Raw genomic sequence first — 17,962 nt, forward strand, 5'->3', positions numbered from 1 at the left:
ATCCCGCAGGTCAGTCTGAATTCTCTTCCGACGGCTCTTGTCCAGTTCTTGCTACATTTATTCTTAAGAAGTTCACTCTGTTGTTCCTGTTGTAAGTGGAGGCCTTGTCTTCTTACGCCTCTTCTAACTGGTTATTGTTTCTATACAAGCAACTTACTGATTTCTACATGGGAATTTTCTCCTTCCATTTTGCTGAATTCTCTTATGGTTTGTATAGTTTCTTAGTGGATTCTTTTGGGATTTTTAGCTATACGAGAATATCATATGCAGATAGTGATAATTTTACCTTTTTTTTGCTGATTTGTAAATTTATAATTTCTCTCTCACTCAGGTGTATTGGCCAGCTCCTCAGAGAACCACGACAGTGGACATTTTGTCTTGTTCCCAAGTCGTGAAATGCTACCAGTGTTCCCGGCCTACTTGCTGAGTTTTAGGTTGAGATAGATGTATTTTATCATGTTAGGGAAGTAGCCATCAGTACTTCATTAATTCAGCATTTTTACAGAGGGGTCTTTAAAAATTCAGACCTGATCAGTCAGTCCCCTGCTTCTCATTGTTCTAAAGAGGAGACTCTTGTGTCGTTTTGCTCCCCAGCTCCGTCCAGACTGGCTGCCTCGTCGCTTTCAGAGCATGCCATGTCCCTTCCATACCTAGGGCCCTGGGACACCTGTTCCCTCTGTCTGTCATGGTCATCACTCTGCCTCCCACCTCAACCCAACTTTCTTTGCCTGAACATCTCCTTCTGTCTTTCCAAGCTCATCTCAGTAGTCACTCGCCCACGGAAAGCCCCTCAATCCCTCGACCTGTGCCCTTCCTTCTTCCTGGAGAGCCGGACAGAGTCAGATCGTGACATGCCTTGGGCGGTGAATACCAGGCGGCCAGACCAGGGTAGATGATCTAAAGGAGGCCATCGTGCTGGTTCCCATGCAGATGGTGAGAGCCGGGCATCAGGTGACAGGCCCGGGGGTGGGAAGGAGGGTTTAGACCTGAGAGACGTGGAGGTAAAAGGTATGTGGTTTGACCACCGAATGGAGACAGAGGATGGGGACAGGAAAGGGACGTCTAAGGTTCTCTGAGGTCTCTTCTTGGGTGATTTGATGGTGCGATCTGCGGAGATGGGGATTCCAAAAAGAGGAGCTGTTTTGAGGGGGAAAACAATGCATTTAGTTCGGGACGTCCATTCAACGAGCATTCGCCGAATGCCCACAGTGTGCCAGGCGCTGCATTGCGTTCTCAGCTTTCAGGGTGACACACAAGACCAGCCTGGAGCTGTTGACCTGTTGAATTTGAGGGACACGTAAGACACTGAGGGGAGATGAACAATGGGTCGCGGGGTGTGTGGGTTCAGAGCGGAGGAGAGGGTGCAACAGGGGCTCCGGATTGGGGAACCGCCTGCTGCGGGTTTGGTTGGGGAGAACCCGACCAGGTGTCGAAGAACCAGTCAGAGGAGAATCTTGGAGGAAAGCAACTTTAAAGGTGAGAGAGGAGAAGCAGAGCCCGCGAATGAGTCCGGAAGGGAAGGGCGACGAGAGAGAAGGGAGACAGGAAGGGGACCTGGGAACCTCGTGGGAAGGGCGTCTCAGGAAGCGGGGAGTCAGGTCCTGCAGAGAGGGTGAGCGGGAAGAGGACCGAGGGGAGCTGCTGTGTTCGGCCCCTCGGAGCTGCTGCATCGGCACCTGTAGTAAGAGCATCGTCGGTGGGGATGGAGGCGTCGTGGTGGGTTGGAGAGTAAAGCCTGGGGTAGGAAGTGTCGCAGCCACTGCAGACCATGTGTTCATGAGAGCGAAGGAGAAATTGAAAACAGTCTCTGGAGGAGAAAGGAGAGGAAGGCTCTGTCCAAAGGAAAAGGTAGCAGACATGGAGGAGAAAGGGACTGCCTGGAGAATGAGGGCCCCAGGGAGGAAAGGCGGGCACGCAGAGCAGAGTGTGGGGGTGTTAGCCTTAGACGGGGAAGGGCCTTCGCGCCCCTAAGACCGGGCAAGAGGCAGAAGAAAGAAAGGACAGGCGGAAGGGCAGTTGGTGTCTTCATCTAATGGCCTTGATTTTCTTGGTGGGATCAGAGGCCAAGTGAGCTGTTGAGAGTTCCAAGTCTGGAAATAGGAAGGGAAGCTGTCTCTAGAGGCGTGGCAGGGTTCCTGGACCCCTCGGATTGGAGGCCAGTCATGTTTTGGGGACTCTGCTCCCTGCTCTGCGGTTTTCTCCAGCAGGGCCTGGGAGCACGGGGTTGGTGTGTGGAAGGGGATGGTCGGCTTGGCTTTTTAGGGACCGAAGACTTAGCAGAGAAAACGGAGGACCAGGAGATGGCCAGCGAGAAACTGAAGTGACGAACCCCGGATCCGGGCTGTCAGAGGGGAGCGGAGGGCTCCACAGGCGCGGGGAGTCTGCCTGCCGAGATCCCAGAGTGAGAGCTGAATGGGGTGACACTTCGAACAGAGCAGAGGTGCCAGGGTTACGAATCCCGCAGGAGTAAGGATCAGAAATACGATACGCAATGGACCCGCCTTCCGTCGGAATGTGGAAACAGCTTTGAATCAAGAGCCCGCCTGGGGTGTCACGGCCCCAGAGGACAGTGCATGGTGGGACTGCAGTGGTCACCTCTTCTCAGAGATAACGTAGAGGGAGAATCCGGAGGCGTGCGGCGCTGTGATTATGGGAACGCCACGCTCCTTCCTGCGGGCGGTTCTGCCGTCGACGTGCCCTGTTTTCCGCACCCCGCTCCAAGTCGGCATTTTCTGCCGGAAAAGCCATGGAGGAGACTGAGGAAACCTCTGGACGGGCAATGCTGGACCGTGACCAGACACTGAAATTGCCGCCATGGCGTTCACTTTCCCTCTCGTGCAGGCAGCACCCACACAGGGCGGGGAGGGACGCGGCTGTGCACCCCACACAGGTGCGGCCCATCTGTCCTCGGCGCCCCCCGGCCTTGCCAGCTCCTCTGCTGTAGGATCAGCTCAGGAGAGTGAACCGCATTTGCAAAGCGGGGTAGTGTTTTTCTAAACTAGTGATCTGTGAACTGGTATCAGTCTAAAATTAGAGCCGGTGCCATGATAAGCTTTAATATGTGTCATTAGGCGGAATGACAAGTCATTGAGAGTGAAATTTCCCGTTTTTAAAAATCTCTGAGCAGATCAGGTGCTGTTACATAAAAGGGTGCCGTGACTTCCTCAGCCACTCTTCATAGCAAGTCCCCCGAAGCTGGTGGCCAGCGCTTCTGCAGGCGAGCGTGGGGCCAGCCCATTCTCGCTCGGCTTGTCACCTTCGGCACAGGCTCGTGAGGACGGAGGCCAGATCCTTTGCATATTCCCTGGTCGCCTTCCCAGTGTGTGTTGGGTGATTGCTGAAGTTAATTATTGGGAGTTCTGTTCAAATGTTCCAGCATTTCCTCTTCACCTCAAGCCCCATCTCCTTACCGTGGTTCCAAGTGAACCATCAGGGAGGGGTCCCAGCTCCCAGAAACTGCCTGTCAGGTGCCGCTCTTCGTTGCCCAGAGCCCCTTGCTGTGATCTCACTTGAGTGACATTTATAGTCATGTACCTGGTTGATGGGAACAGTGAGTCACAGGTTTTCACATTCAGTACCTGAATTCCTTCCCTTCTTATCAAAGGGTGATGAGATTGTGTGTGCGGGCTTGGGAGAGGGTGGGGAGAGTTGGTGACTGTTACAATCGAAACAACTGGGATCTAAATGAGAGCCTGAGTCATCTCACCCTGTGTGGGCAGTGGTGGGCAGCGGGAAGGAACGGTCTGGGGTTTGCTAGTGCCTTGACGAAGTTTCAGAGGGCTCTCTTCCTTGGGTCTGTATAATGAGCATCCAGGCACAGATATCAAGACTCCTAAGTCACATTTGTACAATTAAGAGATATAATCCATTCCTGGGTTATGAAATCAATTTAATAGATTGCCAGTCAGAATTTAGAACAGAATAGAATAGAATGGGATGGACTAGGAAATACAGTATATTTCCTTTGGGAAGGGTATTGTTTTGCAAAATTTTTGTTTAGTTTTGTGTGTGCATTAGACTGTGTTATAAAAATGTGTTTATTGCTGTGGATAATGGTCCAAAGTGAAATCACTGATCTAGGTGGATGGTAAGTCTTTAATGAGCTCTTTGGATGAAGATCGAGGATTATTTATTCAGTCTTGTATTCCCTTGCCTCTAGCTGTATGTAGCACGTATTAGGTGCTCAACAGCTAGTTGTGGAAGGAACAGAGAGAAGGAGGGAGAGAGAGAGGAGGGAAGGAAGCTCTGATCTCACAAACCTGGGCTGGAATAAGGCAGATCTGGGGAATCAGACTTCATTCCTCAGCGTCACCCCAGGATTTCAGCCACCATCTCTTTTCCTCCCTTTTGAAAACAACTTCCTGGATCTGGAAAGCGACTCAGTGAAGATTCCCATTAGGATGGATAGAGATGAACGGCTCCAAACCAAAAGCTGAACATCAGAATAGTAGAGAATCACCAGGTATAAAGGAGAATGCCCGAGAAACTGCTCTCACTGAGGTTTATGTAATTTCCGCTCAGAAGATCTGGATTAGGTAATATGGTGTATTAGTTTCCCATTGCTGTAACAAATTACCACGAATTTATTATCTTATAGTTCAGAAGTCCAAAATGGGTCTTGGCTGAAATCAAGATGCCGACAGGCTGGGTTCCTCCTGGAACCCCTGAGGGAGAGTCTGTTTCCTTGCCCTTCTGAGCATCTAGAAGCTGCCACTTTCCTTGGCTTGTGGCCTTATTCCTCTGTTTTCAGAGCCAGCAACATTGGCCCAGGTCCATCTCATGCTGCCTTCTCTCTGGTCCTTGCTTCCAATTTTCATTTCTACTTCTAAGGATGCTTGAGGTTACGTAGGGCCCTCTGAAATAATCCAGGATAACCTCCCTGTTTTAAAATGAGATGATTAGCCAAGTTTAATTCCATCTGCAACCTTTATTCCCCTTTGCCATATGAGCTCACATGTTTCTATGTTCCAGGGGTTAGTGATGGGCGTCTTGCGGGGCCATCATTCTTCGTACCACATATGGTTCATTCTGAGATCGCCAATCACTGGTGGCCCCTGCCAAAGCTTTTGAATGGGGGTGGGGGAGAGGGAATACAGTCAGGCTGGGCATGTGTACTGTGAGCATGCCATGGACGTGATGAATCGTTCCATTCACACAGAGCGGGTTCTGTGTGAATAGCCATCCCCAGAGGAGGACCCATCTGACAGCTGGCTTGGCGGGGTTAAATGTACAGCCAGGTTGCGCAGCGCTCTGGTGCGCTGCTTGTGCAGGGCTGTCGTCGTGTTGCCGCTCTGCTCGATGAAGTTGTCTGTAAATAGCAGCTGTCTCCTTCTGGCTCACCTACTCCCACCTGCCAGATTGTGTGCGGAACACGGGGTGAGAGAGCGTGCGTGTGGGGAGCGGGAACAGAGAGCCCTCGCCAGGCTCTGCGGTCTCGTTTGGATTTCATCTTCGAAACAGCTGTCCGATGTCGGTGCCATCACTGTCCCTGTTTAGAGATGAGGCAGGCAAGGCTCGGGGCTAATCATTCATCCAGTAGATGACTCAGGTGGTCTACATGGCGGGGCCTGGAGGTCAGCCCTCAGGGTCTCCTCTCAGGAACCACACAGAGACGGGAGGTCAGTGTCAGGTGCCTAGCACGGGACGGGTCCACTGTGTGCTTAAGTTTCCCACCTCCATCACGGAACAATAATACAGGGATCCACATCCAACACGGGAGCGTCTCGGCGCTGGGAGGGAGCCACTCCGTGGACAAGGGTTTTGTTTGAAGGGGGATTAATGACCTTAGTATATTTGATGGGGTTTGGGGGCACATTTCTACGTTATTACTAGCGTGGGTTGTGTTGAAATCTGTTAGCTGTTAAGGCTATCCAGGGTTACTTAGGCTCCTTAGGAAATTTAATCTGAACCAGTGGTCACGATAAACCAATGAGTATCTGACATTTTTCCTTTAGCTTTTTAAGGAAACGTTGCTTTAATTCTTGCCTCGTGCTCATGGAAGCGCTCAGCCAGGGACAATACTGAAAAGTAAAGGGACTCATGAGCTGGCACTGAAAAGGCCACGGAAGGAAGCAAGTTCACATGCAGTTGCTTTATGTTTGGGGTGAAGTTTAGGGAAGGCACAGTTTGAGGCTTCTTGCGCTGTATTTGATTTTTAAAATAAGTGGAAAACACTTTAGGCAAACAAAAGAACCTTGTCTTATTCATCCTCATGTATTCAGTGCTTGACAGAGTGGATGCACGACCACTGTGTAGAATGAATAATCACATGATTCATTCCTTTATTAATAAAATATCATTTGAATAAGAGACTGTGTGGGACAGAGAGACCAGGGTAGAGCCCTCGCTTCACAGAGCTTCCTGTCTGGCGGCCGTGTTTGCCCAGTGCTTCGACCAAGGGCATTCGTAGCTGCACGGAAGGCGTGAAGCTTATGGAAGAGTTCGTTAGTCAGCTGAGGTTTGACTGCTTTTCCGAGCAATTTATTTTCTCTGTCTGGTAGCCTTCCAGTAGGAGGCGATTTCTTGGATAATTTCCATTAAAATTTAAAATTCGATTTCCTGCGAGATGGAATGAAAGGTGTTAAGACTGCAGAGGGGCAGACCTTTTTTGTACTGGAAATCTAATTAGAGCTATTTCCGTATGATTTTATGAATGGCAAAATGGCTTTCACGCCACTTAAACCACGGACGCGAGGCAGCGGTTTCAACCTGCGGTGACACTAAACTGAAGGAATATCCAAAAATAAAAGGTAGCAGGAAAAGCAGCTTTTCCACGCTTTTCGAAGTTGCCGTGTACCCCTGACATTTAAGCATGTGCTATTTTTTGGGACCACTTCTGTGTTTTTGAATCCAGATGGTTGTTCCAAAAGGAGCACCATCCCCACTGATCACGTGGGACGGGAAGAAGGAGTCCTTAAGCTTTAAGATCCACTCTGGAGGGTAACTTTCTCCTCGTCCCGTGGCTGTGGCATCTCCCCTCCGGAGACGAGACGCAGTGTATCTGTTTCTAATGAAAGTGTTAAATGGCCCGGGGTCACTTTTCTTTGAAAACCTTGTCATGTGCCTTAGCAGATGGTGAGTTTGCATTTGGGCATGAAATCTAGCTTACTGCTGGCATGATCACGCTATTTCTCGAGACTTATTTGGGTAATAAGGATTTATAATTGAATTAAGTTGGCCTTTATAACTAATTATTTTAATTTTATGTGGGCACACGTTTGCAGGCTAAATACCAAATACCATTGTGTGTCTTTCCTGAAGATGAAAAAGGAAAGTTTTCTCTGAATAATTATAGCCCCCTCTTGGATAATGGTTTTTTTTTTTTTTTTCCTCTCTCTCTCTCTCTAAATGCTGAACCTCATAGGTATTCACTAAATAAAGAGGGAAAAAGGTTACAGAAATAGTGACTGAGACAAAACCAGAGGCTTCGGGCTCTGAGAGGCTGGCCTGGGGTGAGGCGTTCGGGAACAGCTGTCCGACGTCCAGGGACCATTTCGTCCTGGTTACAGGACCAGGTGAGCCCAGGGTCACTCCAGCTCTAAAGATTCTCTGATCGTGTGACTGGGAGACTTGAAGGGCAGGTTTTGGTAACAGCAGCAGGACACAGTGACGTGTGCAAACATGCACATATGCACCCGCTCACAGTCCAGAGCACAGCTGGTGGCCCTCGCTGACCTCGACAAGCGTCCTTCTCCAGTGGACAGTAACAAGCTGTGACGTGACATGTGCAGTGAAAATGGAAGATACTTTGATGTCTTCCAGTGGCCGGCTTACATTTTTCCTGAGGGAGAACTGGACTTTTGGGTAAAGGAAATAGCAGTGACTAGGAAAAAAGAGACCCAGTCCCTCCATCCATGCACTTTGTTCCCGGGAATCGTATCAGTATGTGGCTTAGCCCAGCATACGCGTCATAAGTCGCTGTGAGCCCGTGCTCGGGGCGTGGTTTCTGACACTGCCAAGAGATAGGCTAAAGGATTAGAAAAAAACCCAGCTCTCAGACGACAGCCTCCAACAACAAAAAGAAAATAGTAAGCAAAGTAGAATTATATCTAATATATAATTAATTACCAATAAGCTAAAAATAAGAAAAGCTAGCTTATAGAATATATATTTATACATTGCATACTTTTGTACAATAGCTCTGTTATATTTCGAGTTCAGGGTCATGGAGCTATTCTGATGTCCTGAACAGACTACATCTGGGCGAGTGCCGGGCCCTCTTGTTGTCCCCTTCACCCGCCAGGTCACACCCCCCCTCCTTGGGAGCTGGAGTGTTTGCCTAGCAGCCCAAACGGTGGCCAGAGAGGTCCTGGCTTTCTCCCTTCTTCCACTGCATAAGTCCCGTGAGGACTTCATCCGATAAAATGATTTCAGCTGGGTGGTGGTCGCTCTCCACTAGTTAGTTAGTGTTTCTTGTCATGCCCTGAGGTGCCTGAAACATTGTATTTGGGTCACTGAAAACACACCTTCTACGAATCATTTAGGCCACAGTAATCGCTACAAGAGGCCTTTCATTTACTATCCTCTGGGTGCCTTCAAAATGGATCTTTCCCCAATTTCATTTAGTTTATCAGATTTTTGTCAGTGGGGATTGGGCCACATGAAGAAGACCACTCGATAAGTTTTGCATTATGGGAAGAGCCAGGTTAAAAAAAAATGCAGCTCTGGTCACCCCCTTTATTTATAGTGCCCATGGAGCTATTTGCTTAATGAAACTGGACCTGGTCCACGACGGAGAGAATCCTCCGTGACATGTTTCGTAATAGCCCTGTCTGGGTTGGCTGCCGTCTCGGGAGAGGGGGACCTGCTCTGGGTTTCCGTTCCTGGACTGCCAGCAAAGCCTTTAGACAATGAGGTGCCTCGGTGTCTCTGGTGGCTTATTTGTTTTGACCTTCATTCAAAGACATAATGCAAGCTGCTCGCGACATCACGGAGCGCAGGGTATCTCTGCCATTCCCGAAGAAGTTTGTGTTCATATGGGCAGGATTTTCAGGTTTTGGGGACGTTACAGATGTTTATCCCACTGAATCCTCATACTGATCTTAAGAGCTTTACAGATGGGGAAATGGAGGCTCTGTGAAGTCACCCGGTAGTAAGAGGTAGGTATAGAGTTTGAGTACGTACGTCCTGCCCTTGGGGGGCTTGTCTCCTAATCCAGGCAGAATAGTTAACTATGTAAATCAAGAAGATGCTCGCACGTGTGGAGATGCGATTCGAGTGGGAGGGAAGGAGGGGCTCCAGACAGCTTTCATGGAGTAGATGGTATTGGGACGGACCTTGAGGATTCGCTGGGACGCAGACGGATATGTGCTTCCTTGACCTGTGCCTGTCTCTAGATTAGATGTAAGCTCAGTAGGGCGCGGACTCTCCCCGCTCCCTGCTCCTGTTCCGTTTCTCCTTTCTGTGCTGCACCCCAAGGGCCTGGCGGAGTGGTGGAAAACCTGGCCCCCAGTGGGTATGTGCTCAGCGTGTACCGTTTGAATGGACGGTTGGGACGGACGCAGACGTGGAGGAGGACTTAGGCAGAGAGAATAGCATGGGTGTGAAGAGCTGGGCAGGATCCTGTTTGTTTTTACTGTCTTGGGCAAGGAGCGGACACTGAGCAGTAGCTGATGAGGCAGGACAGTGGGCGGAAGTCACACCGTGAGAGGCATGTGACTCCAAGCTAAAGGGTCTACAGAGGCCAGTTCTCAGAGTCCTACCAGGTGTTAGCTGTGGGGCCTTGGATCACTCATTTAATGTTTCCAATCCTCTATTTCTTCCTTATTTGTAAGATGGAGATAATGAAGGTACAATCTCATTAGATAGTTTGGAAGATTAACTAACGTCAGAGCTGTCAAACGTGTAGCCCCATGTTGACACACAGTAAAGTAAGTGCTTGGTGACAGCCGTTGTCACGAGCGATGCGAGACTGTTGCAGGGGTGGGGAGGAGATGTGACTGCGGCTGGGCTTTTAGGCACATTAATCTGGCGGCAGTTGGATGGTTTGGAGTGGAGGCAGAGACCCCACAGGAGAGGCAAAGCTGAGTGAATACTCCTGTCAATACAGGTGAGACGTCAGGAAGACTCGAATTGGAGAGTCGTAGGAAGAAATGGTGGGTACATGTGCCAGAGACCTCATAGAGGCTGAGTCTTCAGGACTTGGTGACTCACTAAAGGTGAGAGTGAAGGCTTGATTCTGATTCTCGAGGAGAACAACGATCCTATTCCTGGAAAGAGGGAAGCCAGGCAAGAGCGCCTTGGGAAGATGATTTCAGTGTGGGTCGTGTGGCTTCCTTGGTATGTGTGGAATTTCCAGATGTCGAAGTTCGAGAGAGTCGGGAGACGCCATCCTGGAACTGTGGAGGAAGGTTGGGGAGGTGGACCTGCGGGGAGCACAGGTGGAGGGCGGGACGAGGGAGGCCTGAGCTCCCGAGAACGGGCTGGCGGGGCAGGCCTGGGGCTGGGCGAGCAGGGGAGGCCTTCACCTGCCCAGCGAGACATGGTGAGAAGACATGGCAGCCTCTGAGAAAGGGCAGGGGGCTTTGGTCGTGCATGTGAACTGGTGACAACTGGCCTAGCTTGCATGGCCTTGACCTATGACCTCCAGGCTTCCCGAGGCAAGTCAAGTTTTTCCCATAATCGGTGAGCCTGGGGCTCTGTGGCAGGCATTCCTCCAGTGCCTTTTGCTGGGGGGCCATTGTTTCTCTATCACATGGAGCTTTAGGCTGAACAGCACATTTTCATTTTCAGATGGCATGCGTGGAGACAAAGCAGGAACACTAAACTAGGTTAATGGCTGTGTGCTTCCGTAAGGAGGCCATTCCCCACCCCCAGAGGATGCCCAGGTTCCCTGTACAGCGGACGGCGGACGCCGAGCCACGTTGGGGAGTGTCTTGGACAGACCCTCACTCCGTTCTTTCCCCAGCCTTAAACGGGTTTGTCTTTGCAGTGAGATTGAGGTTTTTAAAAGGAAATAAAGAGTCCCTTCCCAGAAATATTCCTGATGTTCCTATATAGCCTTGGGTCCCTTTAGTGGGTTCGTGGGTCCCCTGAAGGCCCCAGGGTTAAGAACCCTTCCTTTAAAGGCTCAGCCTCAGCGTTTCCTTGTTCCTAATAAAATGACTTCCTATGTCAGGGGAAAATGCATTCAAATATGTATTATTGAAGGCTACTGGTTCTTCTATGCAACTATATTGTTGACTGCTATGGGATAATAAATATGTATATTTAAAACTGGGAAAAATAGTCCTGTGCATGCTATGTTCCCCCTGTGAAATCACGAGATCACGTAGGTGGGATTTTTGAAGAAGAGAAAGCACAAGTTGGTTAAATTTACTGACCTTAGTGTTTCTACATTATTTAGTTTTCTAAAAAGGGGATTAGGTTAGTTGGAAGTTATGTATACTGAACAATCATGTAATTTAAATTTTTTTAAATTTTTTTAAATAATGTTTTTAATTTTTCAATTATACTTGACATATAATGTTATATGAGTTTCAGGTGTACAACATAGTGATTAGACATTTATATAACTTACGAAGTGATCACCCCGGTAAGTCTGGTATCCGACACCATTCATAGTTATTGCAATATCATCGACCGTATTCCCTATGCTGTGCTTTACATCCTGTGATTATTTTTAAAACTGGCAGTTTGTACTTCATAATTCCTTCCCTTGTTTTACCTTTTGCCCCTCCCCCCTCCCATTAGGCAACCATCAAAACGTTCTCTGTATCTCTGAGTTTGTTTCTGGTTTGTTTGTTCATTTATTTTGTTTTTTAGATTCTACATATAAGTGAAATCATGTGGCATTTATCCTTCTCTGTCTGACTTATCTCACTCAGCATAATACCCTCTAGGTCCATCCATGTATCATGTAATTTTTTTTATGAAAGTAAAATATATGTAACAAAATTTACCATTTTAGCCATTTTTAAGTGTATAGTTCGGTGACATTAAGGATTTCATGTAGTTTTAGTTAACCCTATTTGTGAAAATTTTCTAAATCTTCAAAAAGAAATGAGAAAGTGGAAAAAAGTATAAGATAGTGTTTACTCAGAAAAATATACTTCTCGAATTAGATGCCGAGTGTCACATAAACTTGGGCTTTTTTGGGCAAGAAGAAAGGAAGCATTTAAGATAAGAATGCTTAATGGAAAGTTCTCATAGGTTCTAGAAATAGGATTGTTTTTTACATGAAGTGATTATTTTTGTTTTGCTGAAGGAGTAAGGAAATCTCTAAATTAGCCAAATAAGAGAATTTTAGAGATCGAAAGATTAAAATCTGGACTTTGAATTGTATTTGAAAGTACAGAAAATCAGTGAGACTCTTGGAAACAAACGTCAGGTATAGATGAATCTCTGCATTTTTCATAAACTGAAGTTACATTACCTTCACAGTTATCTACAGTACAGCACAATGCTAAAATCTCATGTGAGTTTGCAGATGCACAGATCACCATAGTAACATCTATATTAAACTTTACATTTTAACATTGTTAGTAAAAGACGCTTGTGCCTTTCTAAAAGGACTTGCTTAGGGAATAAAAATAATTTTTTTCCTTTCTATTGTACCACAGGATATTCCTCCCTTATCCCAGGCATTGTTTTTGAAATCCAAAAGTTTGGATGTCATATGAGAAGCGGCCAAAATATTAGTGTTGGTGTCAGGAAGTCAGAATACTATTTCCAGTAGTGGTTCGAGCCAAAGCTATCGATGTATTTGGCTGTGGGGGTTAGTAGGGAACGCTTTGGACAAATATGTTTTATAAGTGACAAATTCAGGGTATTGTCCAGACTGTGGTGAGTTCCAAGAGCTAAATTCATCTAGAATTGAGCATTCATGCTGAGTTAAGCTGCTTCACCCCTCAAAGAATCATGTTGCCAACAAGAGTCTTTACTGAAGTGAATGCGAGGGTCACTCAGCGACTTTAACACCCTGTCACTTAGGGTTGGTACAGTTCCTCAGCCAAGGTAACTTTGTCATTTCCCCCATTTAGTGTAGTCATGTACATTTCCTATTTCCTGCTAAATATTTTCCTCCTTCATTCTCAAAACATCTTAGGGCCTTTTAGAAAATAGCAACTACAGATTCAGAGCACTAGAAATTATTTTTAAGAATTTGTAGAAGACACGAGAAGCTTTGTAAAGATTGGAAAAGGACCGATTCTGAGATATCTCACACTAAAAGGAAACGGAGAAGTCTTGATGGGTGTTGATTTATGGCTTAACTTTATTGGGAAGTTAGGTCAGTAAGCCATTTGCACACAGGCACTGAGAGATGAGCCAGTCGGCACCCAGAAAGAGCAGGAGGTGCCGACCTACTGGAAGACCTGCATGGCAGAGCCACACAGAGTATCACCCTAAGACGGTTCTTCTCACTGGACTAAGCCCTGTGGAAGGGACCGGAAAAGTGAAAGCAGGATTCTTGCTCCACCCTAGGAGCCAGTTTAGAAGACAAAGAATTCGTACATGAACAATAAAATAATGAAAGCTGAACTCCGTGGGATCACGCAGAGCCATGTGGGAATGGGAGAAGCATCCATCGACTTGGGGTTTATTAGGCCCTGGTAGTCTTCAGAAAGGCAAGATGAGTAGCAGCTAGGAGCATGAGCCGCACAGCCAGGCTGCCTGGGTTCAAATCCCAGCCCTACCACTTATCAGCTATGTAATCTCGAGTGAAGGACTTAACTTCTCCGTGCCTCAGTTTCCCCATCATTAAAATGGAGATAATGATAGGACTTTCTTAGGGGGGATGTTGAGGGATTAAATTAGGTAATAAATGTTAAGTGCCTGACCCATAGTATGTGGTATCTAAATGTTTCCTATACTTAAAATTGCTCTGTAACCTTATCATGTTTATCAAAAATTCCCAACTACCTACCTGAGAGTCCGTATTGCTAGGAGTGAGTTTAGCTTATTGGACTTCAGGGTTCAGGGGCTTCTCTTGGGGAACCTCTGCAAAGCTTGGTGGGAAGTAACTACCTGTCACTCCGAGGGTTCTGAAATTTCTCTTTTTTTCTCTTTTCTTTCTTTTTTTTTTTTTTTAAGAGGCGCTTTGGTTGACTCCTCACAGATTGCAAGGACCTTGTCAGCTTACAGTCTCTTATTTTTATTTATTTATTTTTTACGCCTACAGCACCTGGTCTTCCTAGGTGGTCTCCCATCCAGGTACTAACCAGGCCCGACCCTGCTTAGCTTCTGAGATCAGACAAGATCGGGCTTGTTCAGGGTGGCATGGCCGTAGTGGGTTCTGTAATTTCGACATGAATATTTACAGAGTATTCACTCCTCCAAACACCGCACTCCCCAATTATCAGTTATTTCGTTTTTTGAGGGACATTTCCTTACGCCTCAGATTTGTACCAAGGAAGAGCTATCGTAGCAGGCCGTCTATATCAGAATAAGAGGGCAGCGCCCTCCTTTGTCCCTCCGCCTTTTCTTCCCAGTCCCTCTCCACAAGAGGTGCAGTGCGCTGAGTAATGAGAGTGTGGGTTCTAGAACCACACCGATTACTGGCCGCGTGACCCAGGGCCGTGAGTTAACTTCTATAAGCCTTAGTTTCCTTATCTGTGAAATCAGGCTGATGATGAATCCACCTCAAAAATGTGATTAAAAAAAAGATCAAGCTTATATAAGATGTCACCATTGGGAGAAACCGAGTGATGGGGACATGGGACCCTCGGTACTATTTTTGCAACTTTCCGTGAGTCTATTTACTGAGTATGGATGTTCTCTACTAAATATTCTATATGTATTCTCATTGCATCCTCAGCTCGCCCCTGTAAGGGAGGTCCTAGGGTTGTCCCCATGTTACAGGAAGGCATTCTGAGTTAAAGAGTGAGCCACTTACCCGAGGTCACCTCCAGTAACAAAGTCACCCCCAGTAACGAGGTCGCCTAAGTAGCAGAGCTGAGTCTGCTGCAGAGTTGTGTGTTAACCCCTGTACCATGGGCCTCTCTTGTGAAGCCAGCAAGGTGAACGCCTCCAATCATGACAAGCCTCGGGATGCCAGGTACCTCTCTCCTGTGTCCCTCACACAGGGGAGGAGAGCTCGTGCACATGTCTTTGAACTTGAATGTGCACTATGTAAGCAAATGTTATTTAATTTATTTTCAATAACCTGGATGAAATAAAGGCGGGCATGTTTATAACATTTACATCTAGCACCAAATTTGGTGCGTTTGTTAATATCTTGAAAGATGGAAATTGAGTTCAAAGTGGACTCGAAATCTGTGTATCAGAAACGACCCATCAACACAGCAGAGGCTTGACCAAGACTAGTTCAAACACAATCCCCACACGGCCAGGACGGTCGCAGTCACGGTCACAGACAGATACGCTCTGACAGGTCCAGGCATCTTTCTGGATGCTGTGGTGTTTCCTTGAAACAGATGTGCTTCAGTGTATTAATGGCAGCATGACGTGGTCAGGTCAGGGCGTTATCTTCCCTCTGGCCGGGTGTCAGACCCGTACCAGGATGCTGTGTTCAGTTTTGTTGTTCAATTTTAAAGCGAATGCGAGGTTGTCAGGAGAAGAGCAGAGGTGTGACCGAGGCCCCTGGACACAGACCTGCGGGCCTGTTCTTACTCTACCCGTGTGAGGACTTTTTCAATTAGTAGCTCGAGGTTTTTTTGTAAAGAGCATTTTATTGTTGGCAGCTGTGCCTCTTGAGTTCCAGTCATCTTGAAGTTTTTGCCCAGAAAGAGCTTTCTGGTCTCTTGCTGCTTTTGGTCAGGCCGCTGTGTCTGTGAAGAACACAGGTTGACTTAAAGAGTCCTCTCTAGTGGCCTCCATGGTGTTCATGGCCACTCATGGTCATTGCTGGGCCTGGCCACTATGATTTTTGTTGTCTCTGCTTTATAAATGAGGACATGGTTGCTCAGGTGCGTGGCAGGCCGTCCCCACTTCTCCGTGTTGCCTGTCCAGGGATTAAATACTGCACACACTTGGTTCCCAGCTCCAGACAGTGATGCCGGGGTAACTGCCCTAATGCGGTCATTCTGTTTCACTCCGTGTTCGAGACCATGCACGTGGCCTCTGTCATCATTATCCTTCCGATGGGTCTCCCCATCCCCCCCAACCCCCCACCCCATCTCCAACCCTGTTCTCAACACAGCAACAAGAGCAATCTTTTAAACGCCGGTCAGATCATGTCGTTTCTCTGCTCAGAATCAACGCCCTTACGATGGCTGGGAAGACTCTGAGTGAGCTCACCTGTGTGACCTGCCCCAGTCAGCTCAGGTCCCACTGTCTCCCGGGCCCATTTCCTCCCACTGCCCTGGCTTCCTAGCTGCTGCCCCCACGCCCAGCCACTCTCCTGCGTGGCCTGGCACTTGCTGGAAATTGTTCCCCTTGCTAGGAATTCTTTTCCCTACATGTACAAATGGCTTCTTCCCTCTCTTCCTTCAGCTATGTCTCCTTCTGTCCTGTCCCCCACTGCCACAGACACCCTGTTTAAAGTGGAAATCCCCCTGCAATCGTATGCCCCTTCCCTAGTTTATTTTTAATTCTGTATTCTTATTGCTGTCTAACATAATGTCTTACTTTTTTATCTTGCTCACTACCCCTTTCTTTCAATTAAAATGTAGGCTTCTTGAGGGTAGAATTTTAAAATCTGTTTCATTTTCTGCTGAATCTCAGTATCAAGCTGGTACTCAGTAAATATTTGTTCAATGAATGAATGATGAGTAATATTGTTCATAGTCAGTATAAGTCCCCTAAAGGCAGCTTCGTGAGTAATTAACGACAGGTACCTGTTTTTGTATCTCCTGCAGAAACTGGCACAATGCCTGGCACACAGTAGGTCGTCAGTAAATATCTAGTACCTTCATCCTGCAAGCAGATGGACAGCCTTCTGTGTTAGAACTTGAAATATTGTCAGGGAGTGAAGTGGCTGCGTGACGTATTCGGGTCTTTTCCGGTTGTAGGGTCTTCGGGTCTTTCGTTGCTAGGCCAGAATGAACCTAATAGTCCCCCCCGACTTCCGTTTCTGCCCCTTTTGTGTGTGCATCTGTAATATTGTCTGCAAGTACATCGCTTGTGGATATCGAAAAGAAGGGCCTAGCAGTTTTTAGGAGGTGGGGCTCATGGCAGAGACAGAAAATAGACATCGCCTTTTATCTGGAAGGATTGCTTGGGGCCTGGATCTTTCTAGGCTCTGCACACCCTGCGTTCTGTCCCAGCGGGTTTCTGATATTCGAGAGGAGAGCTCTTCAGCTGGAAGTTGTTTCCAGGCAGACACCAAATACTTGTTCTTATTTCCAAATTTCTGTTAATTTGGTTATTTGTTCTCTGAGGCTGTAGCCTCCTCGTCGCTTGCTGCTTCTGCAAGTGTTGGATTGGCAGATGTGCTGTGTGGGAGTAAGGAAGGAAAATTTCCTATGTTAATTTCTCTCTGACAAGCACATGTACAAATCTAGACAAAGCCTCTTGTATTAAAAAAAAAAGTAAAGGATAAAAGAAAAAAGTCTCCATTCTCGTGTGTGTGTGTGTGTGTGTTATTTCCATACAGAAAAGACCCCATGTTTCACACGAACCCAAGTTCAAAGCATGTGTGGACTTAATTTCCTTCTTCCTCACATGTAGGATTTAATTCGGAAAAAAGGTCCCGCAGATCTCAGCCACAGTTCTTCATTTATTAATGGAGAGCATTAGGGAAGTAAAATTGTTAAGTGAAAAATAACATGAAATAGCTCTACTTAATGACCATGGGCACAGAATTAATAACTATTGATAATAGTCAATAATATGTATCGAATTCTTACTCAGTGTCAGGATCTGTGTCTGAAGCTTTATTGGCAATCATCGGTCCCAATGACCATCCAGTTTTCTCTATGATTAAAAATAGCTCAAGCATGTTGGGTATCACTGTTGGTCACCCAAACCCTTCCAATGAGCCACAGCAGGACCACAGTCGTACATGTGCAAGGAAGTTGCAGATCAGACCCAGCAGTCATGGGACTCATGACTCAGGGCAGTG

At 47.2% G+C, this 17,962-nt stretch overlaps 1 protein-coding gene and 1 pseudogene across 3 annotated transcripts in view; one reads left to right on the forward strand and one right to left on the reverse strand.

Annotated features, from left to right (window-relative positions):
• The window catches only part of ZDHHC14 (zDHHC palmitoyltransferase 14), a 220,206-nt gene that overhangs the window by 31,155 nt on the left and 171,089 nt on the right, over nt 1-17,962 (forward strand). The gene's annotated exons all lie outside the window — the stretch shown is intronic.
• Nucleotides 14,111-14,229, reverse strand: LOC120611466 (uncharacterized; annotated as a pseudogene).

This window comes from Pteropus medius, unplaced genomic scaffold (genome assembly GCF_902729225.1).
Source record: "Pteropus medius unplaced genomic scaffold, Ma_sr-lr_union100, whole genome shotgun sequence".
In the NCBI taxonomy this organism is placed as follows: Eukaryota; Metazoa; Chordata; class Mammalia; order Chiroptera; family Pteropodidae; genus Pteropus; species Pteropus medius.